Below are 12,715 nucleotides of genomic sequence, written 5' to 3' on the forward strand. Positions count from 1 at the left end.
CCAGTGTAGGATGTCTCCCAGTATAACTGTACTGTCACCATGAGGGATGTAAAGGGCAGTGATACATACCAGTGTAGGATGTCTCCCAGTATAACTGTACTGTCACCAGGAGGGATGTAAAGGGCAGTGATACATACCAGTGTAGGATGTCTCCCAGTATAACTGTACTGTCACCAGGAGGGATGTAAAGGGCAGTGATACATACCAGTGTAGGATGTCTCCCAGTATAACTGTACTGTCACCAGGAGGGATGTAAAGGGCAGTGATACATACCAGTGTAGGATGTCTCCCAGTATAACTGTACTGTCACCATGAGGGATGTAAAGGGCAGTGATACATACCAGTGTAGGATGTCTCCCAGTATAACTGTACTGTCACCATGAAGGAGGGATGTAAAGGGCAGTGATACATACCAGTGTAGGATGTCTCCCAGTATAACTGTACTGTCACCATGAGGGATGTAAAGGGCAGTGATACATACCAGTGTAGGATGTCTCCCAGTATAACTGTACTGTCACCATGAGGGATGTAAAGGGCAGTGATACATACCAGTGTAGGATGTCTCCCAGTATAACTGTACTGTCACCAGGAGGGATGTAAAGGGCAGTGATACATACCAGTGTAGGATGTCTCCCAGTATAACTGTACTGTCACCATGAGGGATGTAAAGGGCAGTGATACATACCAGTGTAGGATGTCTCCCAGTATAACTGTACTGTCACCATGAAGGATGTAAAGGGCAGTGATACATACCAGTGTAGGATGTCTCCCAGTATAACTGTACTGTCACCATGAGGGATGTAAAGGGCAGTGATACATACCAGTGTAGGATGTCTCCCAGTATAACTGTACTGTCACCATGAGGGATGTAAAGGGCAGTGATACATACCAGTGTAGGATGTCTCCCAGTATAACTGTACTGTCACCATGAGGGATGTAAAGGGCAGTGATACATACCAGTGTAGGATGTCTCCCAGTATAACTGTACTGTCACCATGAGGGATGTAAAGGGCAGTGATACATACCAGTGTAGGATGTCTCCCAGTATAACTGTACTGTCACCATGAAGGATGTAAAGGGCAGTGATACATACCAGTGTAGGATGTCTCCCAGTATAACTGTACTGTCACCATGAGGGATGTAAAGGGCAGTGATACATACCAGTGTAGGATGTCTCCCAGTATAACTGTACTGTCACCATGAGGGATGTAAAGGGCAGTGATACATACCAGTGTAGGATGTCTCCCAGTATAACTGTACTGTCACCATGAGGGATGTAAAGGGCAGTGATACATACCAGTGTAGGATGTCTCCCAGTATAACTGTACTGTCACCATGAAGGATGTAAAGGGCAGTGATACATACCAGTGTAGGATGTCTCCCAGTATAACTGTACTGTCACCAGGAGGGATGTAAAGGGCAGTGATACATACCAGTGTAGGATGTCTCCCAGTATAACTGTACTGTCACCATGAAGGATGTAAAGGGCAGTGATACATACCAGTGTAGGATGTCTCCCAGTATAACTGTACTGTCACCATGAGGGATGTAAAGGGCAGTGATACATACCAGTGTAGGATGTCTCCCAGTATAACTGTACTGTCACCAGGAGGGATGTAAAGGGCAGTGATACATACCAGTGTAGGATGTCTCCCAGTATAACTGTACTGTCACCAGGAAGGATGTAAAGAGCAGTGATACATACCAGTGTAGGATGTCTCCCAGTATAACTGTACTGTCACCATGAAGGATGTAAAGGGCAGTGATACATACCAGTGTAGGATGTCTCCCAGTATATCTGTACTGTCACCAGGAGGGATGTAAAGGGCAGTGATACATACCAGTGTAGGATGTCTCCCAGTATAACTGTACTGTCACCATGAAGGATGTAACGGGCAGTGATACATACCAGTGTAGGATGTCTCCCAGTATAACTGTACTGTCACCATGAGGGATGTAAAGGGCAGTGATACATACCAGTGTAGGATGTCTCCCAGTATAACTGTACTGTCACCATGAAGGATGTAAAGGGCAGTGATACATACCAGTGTAGGATGTCTCCCAGTATAACTGTACTGTCACCATGAGGGATGTAAAGGGCAGTGATACATACCAGTGTAGGATGTCTCCCAGTATAACTGTACTGTCACCAGGAGGGATGTAAAGGGCAGTGATACATACCAGTGTAGGATGTCTCCCAGTATAACTGTACTGTCACCAGGAGGGATGTAAAGGGCAGTGATACATACCAGTGTAGGATGTCTCCCAGTATAACTGTACTGTCACCATGAGGGATGTAAAGGGCAGTGATACATACCAGTGTAGGATGTCTCCCAGTATAACTGTACTGTCACCATGAGGGATGTAAAGGGCAGTGATACATACCAGTGTAGGATGTCTCCCAGTATAACTGTACTGTCACCATGAGGGATGTAAAGGGCAGTGATACATACCAGTGTAGGATGTCTCCCAGTATAACTGTACTGTCACCATGAAGGATGTAAAGGGCAGTGATACATACCAGTGTAGGATGTCTCCCAGTATAACTGTACTGTCACCATGAAGGATGTAAAGGGCAGTGATACATACCAGTGTAGGATGTCTCCCAGTATAACTGTACTGTCACCAGGAGGGATGTAAAGGGCAGTGATACATACCAGTGTAGGATGTCTCCCAGTATAACTGTACTGTCACCAGGAGGGATGTAAAGGGCAGTGATACATACCAGTGTAGGATGTCTCCCAGTATAACTGTACTGTCACCAGGAAGGATGTAAACAGCAGTGATACATACCAGTGTAGGATGTCTCCCAGTATAACTGTACTGTCACCATGAGGGATGTAAAGGGCAGTGATACATACCAGTGTAGGATGTCTCCCAGTATAACTGTACTGTCACCATGAGGGATGTAAAGGGCAGTGATACATACCAGTGTAGGATGTCTCCCAGTATAACTGTACTGTCACCATGAGGGATGTAAAGAGCAGTGATACATACCAGTGTAGGATGTCTCCCAGTATAACTGTACTGTCACCATGAGGGATGTAAAGGGCAGTGATACATACCAGTGTAGGATGTCTCCCAGTATAACTGTACTGTCACCATGAGGGATGTAAAGAGCAGTGATACATATTTGTTTATGTTGTTCTTCTTTCGGATTTTCCTGGTTAGGAGTCGCCACAGCGGAACTCTGGTCTGCTAATGATTGGCAGTAGATTTTTACGGTGCTGAGGTGCCAGCTCGATGCCCAACCTTCAACGAAGGCACGCCTATTCACGCATGTCTTTTGAATGTCACTCGACCGTGGGGAGGACATGCAGACTCCACACAGAAGGCGCTCCAGCCGAGAATCGAATGGGAGAACCTCTTGCTGTGAGGTGACAATGCTGCCGCTGCACCACCACGGCTTCCAGTAATACTTATTTGTTTACAACTACCATATTTCCCCTTACAACAAAGCAACACCAACATTCAGTTCAACAGAGCTTCTTATCAATTTCCTGAAATTAAACAATTATAAACAAGATATTTGTTTATAATTGTTTAATTTCAGGAAATTGATAAGAAGATCTGCTGAACTGGATGTTGGTGTTGCTTTGTTGTAAGGGGAAATATGGTAGTTGTGAAATATTAAAGTAATACCACCACCTCTTTTCTTTATGTGGTCATTACAGATGGTATTATAGCCAGTAGGTTTAATTTCAGAGTCGTTTATGCTGGGTTTAAGCCAAGTTTTGGTTACAGAATGAATATCAGGCTTTTGTTGTGCAATCCATGTGTGTAGTTCAGCAACTTTATTTCTTAAGCTTCTAACAATTATGATAGCAAAAATTAGATTATTGGAGTTGGGGGTTAGCCATTGTAAAGTTAGAGTAGTGAATGGAAGAGAATGGTCTTGATGTTCATTGAGATAGGTGGGGTCAGGATTAGGGTGAATGTCTCCTCCTAGAAGGATTTTAGTATATTGGAGAATTGCTGATACTTTGTTTAGATTTGGGTTGAAATGGAGTTAATCAGTCTATATTTGGAGTAAAGGTAAGAGGCATCATTAATTAGGCTTGGTGTGATATGTGGTGAGTGTAGGGAGGAAATATGAGTAAGTGATTGGGACAGAGCCAGAGAGATGCTGAAAGCTATTATAGAGTCACGGCAGGTTGAGAGATGGCCCAGTAACAGGGCAAGAATAGAGTGATTAAATAAAATAAGAAAGAGCAATACGGCTCACAGACAGAAACCAGAAAAGTTTTATTTAGCGCTTTCGTCAGCTGTCAGCATTGACTTCTACAGAATACAAAAAAGCACACTGAACCACTTGTTAAATATGCACTTTTGGCACATGACTTACACTAATTAAGCAATTAATAAATTTTAAAAGGTGCATGTTCATATTATTTAAAAAACTAAAATGAATGATAAATTCCCTATAATACTAGCAGCAGGAAAAACATAATTTTCTATACATAACATTGAAAGCAGCTTCTGGAACAGACAGAGCTGTGTTATGCAGACTGGGGTGATAAAACATATAAAAACAGTACATATTCCACAAGTGGTTCAATGTCCTTTTTTGTATTTTGAAGAAGTCAATGTTGACAGCTGAAGAAAGCACTAAATAAAGGTTTCTGGTTTCTGTCTGTGAGCTGTATTGCTCTTTCTTATTTTATTTATTCAGTTTATTGTTGTTTTGTTTGTATTCTGAGTCATGGAAGTGGAGCAGGAAGAGCAAGTGGCGAGGGCGGAAACTAGTGGAGGTTCTTTACTTGAACTGAATAATTCTATCGTGAACCTCACAACACTGATTGAGGTGCTGATCAAACAGCAATCTCTGAATGGAAAAGGACCTAATCCAGGTCCAACAACGTTTGGGCTTACAAATGCCATAAATTCATCAGGTTTCACTGAAAATCACGGCTCGCAAGCATTTTCTTTACCTCCTGGGCAGGGCAGCCCAGTAACCATAGTGAACTCGCAATCCGGGCTTACTGTTGGCTTGGGACCAGCAAGAGGCGGTTCTAGGACTGTCAATCAAGCTGACAGCCAGCAAGGAGACATGCAAACTCCATTTTGTTACACTGAATAGGTTCAGGGCAATGGAACAGACGTTCTTGAAGGAAATAACAGTCGGGTTAATTATGGAACATTAGACCAGCAGATTTATAAGTTTGAGCAAGAAGTACTGAAGTTGCGCAAATTGCAGGTTGAACACAGCTACCTAAGAAAATGTCTACGGAGAGAACAAGTACCTAAGGACCTTCGAACATGGAAGTTCCTTACAGGCTTGGATCATGGATCTGAACTTTATAAGGACTTGGTTACCATGTTTAATAGACATGACTGCGAACTACTTGAATTACTGGTAAGGGACAATGACAGGAAAATGAATGCACTTATAAATCATGTTGATGCTTTGAATAGTAGAATAACAGCTGATTTATGTTTTAATTAAAAAATTAATGAGAACAGAGCTGTTTTTGTCAACATAGACAAGGTTATTTTATTTATAAAGAACAAGAAAGTAAAAAAAAACTTAACAGAGACAGTGTTGACTATGACAGAGGTACTGCATATCCTTTACCTAGTAATTTTAATAGGGGCACTAACCAAAATGTGTATGAAAATGTTATACCTGATGCTGAAGAGGTTAATGATGAATCTGTTGGAATTTTTAACAATGAACAGCAGCCCCCCTTTAGGAGAACCTCTGAGAACGCCCAAGTGCCTTCTCAATCAGAGGCAGCAAATGGAACGGAGGGACAGTATTACCACAATTACAACAACAATTCACAGAGAATGGACCCTATGAATCACCATGATTTTCACCCACAGACAGGGAGAGCCCAATGGGGCAGGGGGACGAGGGGTTCCATGAGGAGATAGATAGGGACAATGAAGTAAATCACGATGTTAACAGCATCATTAGTAATGTAAGAAAAGATTTTAAAATATACAACTTGAGTTCAGCTGCCATTACACAGGAATGGGCAGAACTTTTTCAAAGAGGTTTGAATTTTGTCCCTGTGAGGAGACCAAAAGTTGAAAATTGCATTCTTGAATTTAAGCTTTTTGTAAGGAAATTTAATCTCAGGCTTTACTTTGATAATAACACACAGTATGGACCAGTTGAATTGTGCAAAAAAACAAGCACATTCAACCCACACCTGCACCCCATATTATAGATTTACGAGAGTCTTTGTACATCACAGATTAGGGAGACTATTTTTAAAAATACCACACTGATGATGAACAAAGTCTACTGTCTAACATTGTGGGTAACAAAAATATCAGGTTAATGAAACCTGACAAGGGGGAGGTTTGGTAGCTATAGATCAAGAGGTCTATACCCAAAAAATGCTTTTACATCTATATAGTGATACCTATAAAGAAACTTCCATCAACCAACTTAATATAGCATATAGACATATAGACATAACACTCATAGACCTATTACTTGACAATCAAATAACACTTTCTGAGTTAAACTATATGCACCAAGAAAGCCCATGTACCCCTACAATCTTTGGTATACCTAAGATCCATAAGTCTACCACTGACCTCCCCCCCCCCTTAAGACCCATAGTGGATGCCAAGGCATCAAAGACATTTTCTATGGCTAAGTATATAGACTTAAACCTGAAGGATTTATTAAAACAATTCCCACATATATTACAGGGCTCATGGGACTGCCTTAAGAAAATTTAACAGGATATGTACAACGAACATCTTATATTTGCCACAATTAATGTCCGTGACTTATTTACAGTTATTCCACATGAGGAGGGTATCAGTATGTTTTATTATTTTCTTTGCAAGCATTCTGGATTTACACATTCCAGAATATTGATGTTCCAAACAGTTATGGATATGATACTTAACAATAACTTAATTCTCTTTGAGGGGTATTATTTTAAACAAATGATAGGGGTGGCCATGGGGGCATCATGTGCGCCCCTATTTGCTAATATTGTCCTAGCTGAATGATAAACTTCCAAGGTTTTCACATCCAAATTATTTTAATACTGTAAATTCTATGGACGTTATTTGGATGACATCCTTATTTTATGGGGAGGGACTCAGCAGTTATTGCATGAATTCTTTGAATTCTTAAATAAAAGTACACAGTTTCTACAGTTCACAATGGACATTAATGATGACAGTATACACTTCTTGGACATCACTATCAGGAAGGATAAAGTCAATCACAGGTTTACCACCATGTTATAGAGGAAGCCAACCTACTCCAATACATTGTAGCCCTTTTCCAGTGCTCACCCAATGCACCAAAAGAGATCTTTGGTGAAGGGGCAGGGAGTTAAGTTGGCAAGGATGGTCAGCGAAGAGGAATTCTTTCTAAAGTTAATAGGAATTTTAAAGAATATGCTATCAGGAAGAGGGTATCCCATACACTTTCTAGAACCCGTACTTCAGGAAGTCATCACAAAGAGAAAGCAAGGCCATTTTTTACCCCTATTGTGGGGTACATAACAACAATAGCAGTGGTAGGGTAGACATACCACATATTACCAAGAATTATTTTCAACACTCTATGGTTCTTACTTTTAGTCCACTTTTTTGGTAAAATCAAAGAAATTTTAATTTACAACTGGTTACTTTTTGACATGGAACAACAATTTAAAAATAAATTAGGTGACTATCCGGTAGTAGTATATAAGAAAGACAAGTCAATAAAAAACTTGCTTGAAACTAATGTAACCAATGTGAATAAAGGCAATATGGTGAAATATGGACATTGTAATCAATGCCCATACATTTTGGAAAATGAGTCTCTGTCCATTAGGGGTTTTGGTAGGGTAGTCCTGAAGCAAAGGCTTAATTGTTAAAGTAGATGTCTGATATATGTAGCAATTTCCCAACAGTGCTATAGTTTCTACATAGGGAAGACTATTAATAGCCTCAATAAGCGAGTTTACCAACATTTATATGATATTAAAAAGAACAATCTCAAGAATGCGTTATATAAACACATAACAGAACACCCTGGTCATCAGTTTAAATTCAGTGCCCTTGAACAGATAGGAAACAGCGAAAGGGGGGGAGGGTTCTTCTGACATTTTTTTAGTGTATCGAGAATTAATGTGGCAGCTTAAGTGCAATGCAACATACCCTCCTGGGCTTAATGAAACTGTTTCCATTTCTAGCTATCTGAAGTTAAAAGCTGAATTTCATATGTAAATAAAAATGCAATTTTATTAAGGACATTTTAAGCTAATAGATTGTGAAGGAATTAAGAGGTTATTTATTATTTATTTCTGAGAATTTGATTATTAGCTTTGTACAGCTTTTAATATGTTTTATCATGCCAGTCTGCATAACACAGCTCTGTCTGTTCCAAAAGCTGCTTTCAATGTTATGTATAGAAAATTATGTTTTTCCTGCTGTTAGTTTGGCTTTTCCCGGTTAGGGGTCGCCACAGCAGAACTCCGTCCGTTAATGACTGGCAGTAGATTTTTATGCTGCCGAGTTGCCAGCTCGACGCCCAACCTTCAGCAAAGGCACGCCCATTCACGCATGTTTTTCGGAGGCCACTCAACCATGGGGAGGACATGAAGACTCCACACAGAAGGCACTCCAGCCAAGAATCGAACAGGAGAACCTTTTGCTGTGAGGCAACAACGCTACTGCTGTACCACCGTGGCCTTTTCCTGCTGCTAGTATTACTGGGAATTTATCATTAATTTCAGTTTTTTAAATAATATGAACATGCACCTTTTAAAATTAATTAATTGCTTAAATAGTGTAAGTCATGTGACAAAAGTGCATATTTAACAAGTGGTTTAGTGTGCTTTTTTGTATTCTGAAGAAGTCAATGCTGACAGCTGACGAAAGCGCTAAATAAAGGTTTCTGGTTTCTGTCTGTGAGCCGTATTGCTCTTTCCTATTCTTATTTTATTTATTCAGTTTATTGTTGTTTTGTTTGTGTTCTCAGGACAAGAATAGAGGATAAGCTGAGAAGTAGCATGATTTAGTAAATGGATCGGTATGTTACAGTTGGCAAGTAGTGGGGAAGTAGCAATCAAAAAGGAAAGAGAAGTAGAAGAACAGAAGGATATTTAGTGGTGGTTCGTAGGTTCATAGGTAGGTACTAGGCTATCGGCCCAAGGGCCTATGTAAGCCTAGCCAGCAAGGTTCCATAGCTTACGTCACCCAAGAAAGTTATTTTCCTATGCCACTGTCCAGCAGAGACACAGAAGTGATCCCCGGGGTGTATTTCCTATTTCCCATCCAATCATCAAGATTTTTCTTGAAGAGTGCTAATGAAGAACTTTGCTTGACATAAATGGGTAGCCTGTTCCAGAGTTTGGGAAGTCTATGGGACAGGAATCTATCCCTCCAGCGTGTCCTGTTTATTGTGGTGACAAGGTTTAGGTCTCTAGAGCGTGTAGCTCAGAGGGATTGGGATTTCTTTAGGTGTAGCATGTCCAACAGCTCTGGGTTTGACATAGCTTTATATGTTAGGCAGAGATCACCTCGGAGTAGGCGATATGCTACGGAGTAAAGCTGGAGTTTTTTGAGGCGGTCAGTGTAGGGCATTTGTTTGAGGCCAGTAAACTTCTTTGTGAGGTACTTCTGTGGCCTTTCCAGCTGCTGCAGATGTCTTGTGAGTCTGAAAGCTTATAAACAGTAGGTAAGAAGAAATATTTTCTTGATGGAAAATTATATCATATTTCAAATATTATAGAAGTGAATGGGTGTAGAGCAACTGTTAGGTATTGGGGCCTGCTTCAATTGTGGGGATGAAAAACATTTTACTCAAGAATGTACAATTAGAAGGTGTGAGTAATGTGGGGAGGAAGGCCATACTGCTAGGAACTGTAAACCTTTTTGCAGGGAATGTGATAAGTCTCACCATTTTTGGCATGAATATCTAATAAACAAAAAAGAAAGAGTACATGAAAAAGAAATGGAGAGGGTGGGAAAGACAATATGCAGAAAACAATAGGAAGACGGTGAAATGAAAGATGTAAGTGAGGATGAAAGTGGCAGAAATATGACTCAAATGAAGAAGAACTGCAAGGGGAAGGAATAATGGTAGAAAACATTCAGATACAAATAGAAAGGAGTGTAAGAAAATATGGGAGACAGAAAAGACAGACCTGGCTAAGAAGGAATACTGGTCAGCTAACAAAGAAGCTAAGACAGCAGTTGCAATGGAAAACAGCAAAGCATCAGAGGCACTCTATCAGCTTCTGGAAAAAGACTCCGCAAATGGTGCAAAGAAGCTTCATAGAGTCATACTAGGTAACTGCCCTTGTGGGCCATTTTAAGCCTAGCCAACTACCCCATGTGAGAATCAAACCCTGCACCTTGTGTTTGTAAGGTAAACACCCTAACCATTATATCAACCTCAAATACTTTATTAGGTTGCAAGGCAAAGACAAAAAAAAACAAAGAAAATAGTCATGAGACACTCTTCATGGGGAATGGCAGCAACAATCTGCTCACCAGTCCACAGGACATCAAAGGCAAATGGAAGGATTACATCCAGCATTTTCAGAATGAAGAAATTCACACAGAAGCTATACTGTCATATGAAAGAAGAAGAGCTCACCCTAGAAAAATTAAGAACAACACTAAGGAAAATAAAGTCAGAGAAAACAGCAGGCTCAGATGAGGTCACAACAGATATGATCAAGATGATTTGTGCCTCAGGGGACAAATGGCTGCTGAGGTTTATCACAGTAATATGGGAAGAAAAGCATATCCCAGATGACTGGAGAATAAGCATTGTAATACCAGTCTAAAAGAAGAAAGAGATATTTAGGGCTGAGAGCAGTGCAGAGGTATCAGTCTGTTTACTAGAAAGTAAGATGGTTGATATGCAGTTTGGATTCAGATCAGGATGCAGCAGGAACAACTAGTTGTTTGCAGTGAGACAGATAGTTGAGAAGAAGCTAGAGATGAAGAAAGAGTCCAACTGGGCATTCCTAGATTTGGAGAATGCTTATGATGAGGTCCCAAGAAAGCTTAGGCAGACCTGTGATAGTTCAAAGTTCCAGAAACACTGGTTGAATTACTGCAGCCTATGTATAAGGACCCAATGACATAAGTATAAACAGTGTTCAGACTCTCAGAGAGGTTCCTGGTGGGAATGGGTGTGCATCAGGGTCCAGATTTCAGACCACTACTGCTCATATTAGTGATAAAATTCATTATTTATTTATTTGTTTATTTATTTATTTATTTATTGCCATTTGTTAACCGGATTGGTCCAACTGAACCAAAGGCCCATTTTCAGTGGCGACCCGAGGAGAAAAGCTCCAATTACAAATTAAAATCATACACAAACTAATTCAGTCGTATAAAAAAGAAATTACATCTCAAAAAGAGTTTATACAATAAAAGATAATAACACAATTAAATTGTTTTGTACAGGTTTTTGTAAAAAATGAAATAATGTACTGTATCAACATAGTGGAGAGGAAGTTAGGAGAAAAATAAAGGAGTTCTTTACACATAGACGGAGCTGTGGAATTTTTTCCACAGAAGAGGGGTAAGAAGAGAAGAAAGAGAAAAAGATGGTGTATAAAAGGAATAGGTTTTAGGAATTCAGGTTGGAGCTAGACAGGGGGAGGACCAGGTGTTCTGTAGGTAGTGCTTGAGTGCTAGTTTGAATTGTGATTTATGGGGGATACTTCTTATATTGTAAGGAAGGGAGTTCCAGGAGTGAGCAACCGAGAATTTATATAATGACTTGCCAATGTTTTTAGATGGTTTGTATATGTCCAGCAGATGTTTATCTGATGAGCGGAGTTGTTGTTGGGGTTATATTGTGATACGATATTAGAGACAGAGGGGCAGGATGTAGGGTTGTAAAGAACTGAGTGGATTATAGCCAGTTGTGGAAGAAGTTGATTTGTGAATTCCGGCCATTGTAAAGATTTAAGGGCAAGGCAGTGATGGGTTTTATAGGAGAGGTTAGCAGCAAATTTAGTTACTTTATTGTAGGTTTGTTCTAGTTTGCTTAGAAGAGAAGACTGAAGTTTAGTGAGGACTGGGGCAGCGTTTAGTAGACTGGGTATGAGGAGAGATAAGGTTAGGGTGGGTTTAGAGGAGTTAGAAAGAAATTTCCGATTTCAGTATAGTAGGCCAAGTTTTTGGTGAGTTTTTTTTTATGCATAAATTGATATGTATGTTGAATTTTAGTTTGTTGTTGATGGTAACTGCAAGTAATTTGGTATGTGGTTCGGGTTTGATGACGGTGTTGTTGAGGGAGGTAATGGAGAAGGAGAATTTATGTTGTTCAAGGATTTTTCGAAGGAATAACAAGAGTTTATCATTAGCAAACAATATGATGAGTACAGATCAACAAGGCTGCTGTAATGTGGTATTACAGGCAGATTCTGATAGAGAACATCGGCAAATCATAGAGGAATGGAATAAAAATGTGAAGCACACTGGATGAAACTGAGCACAAGTAAGACAGCTGCAGTATCAGAAAATGGGGAAATTAAAAGAAGCTGAGAAATGAGATAAAAGAGAAAATATTCAAACAAGTTAGCAGCTTCAAGTATCTGGATGGGTTGGTTGAGGAGAAAGGAAGTCTGAATCAGGAAGCTAAAACTAGAAACAGAGGAGCTGCAAGCAACACAGGATAACAAGGTCAGTATGTGAAAAAAAGGCTCCTAAAGTAGCTAAAAGGTAAGTTGTATAAAACAGTGGCATGACCAGTACTACTGTATGATGCAGAGACCCGGGC

Source organism: Protopterus annectens, chromosome 7.part1 (genome assembly GCF_019279795.1).
Source record: "Protopterus annectens isolate FY-2018-M chromosome 7.part1, PAN1.0, whole genome shotgun sequence".
Taxonomy (NCBI): Eukaryota; Metazoa; Chordata; order Ceratodontiformes; family Protopteridae; genus Protopterus; species Protopterus annectens.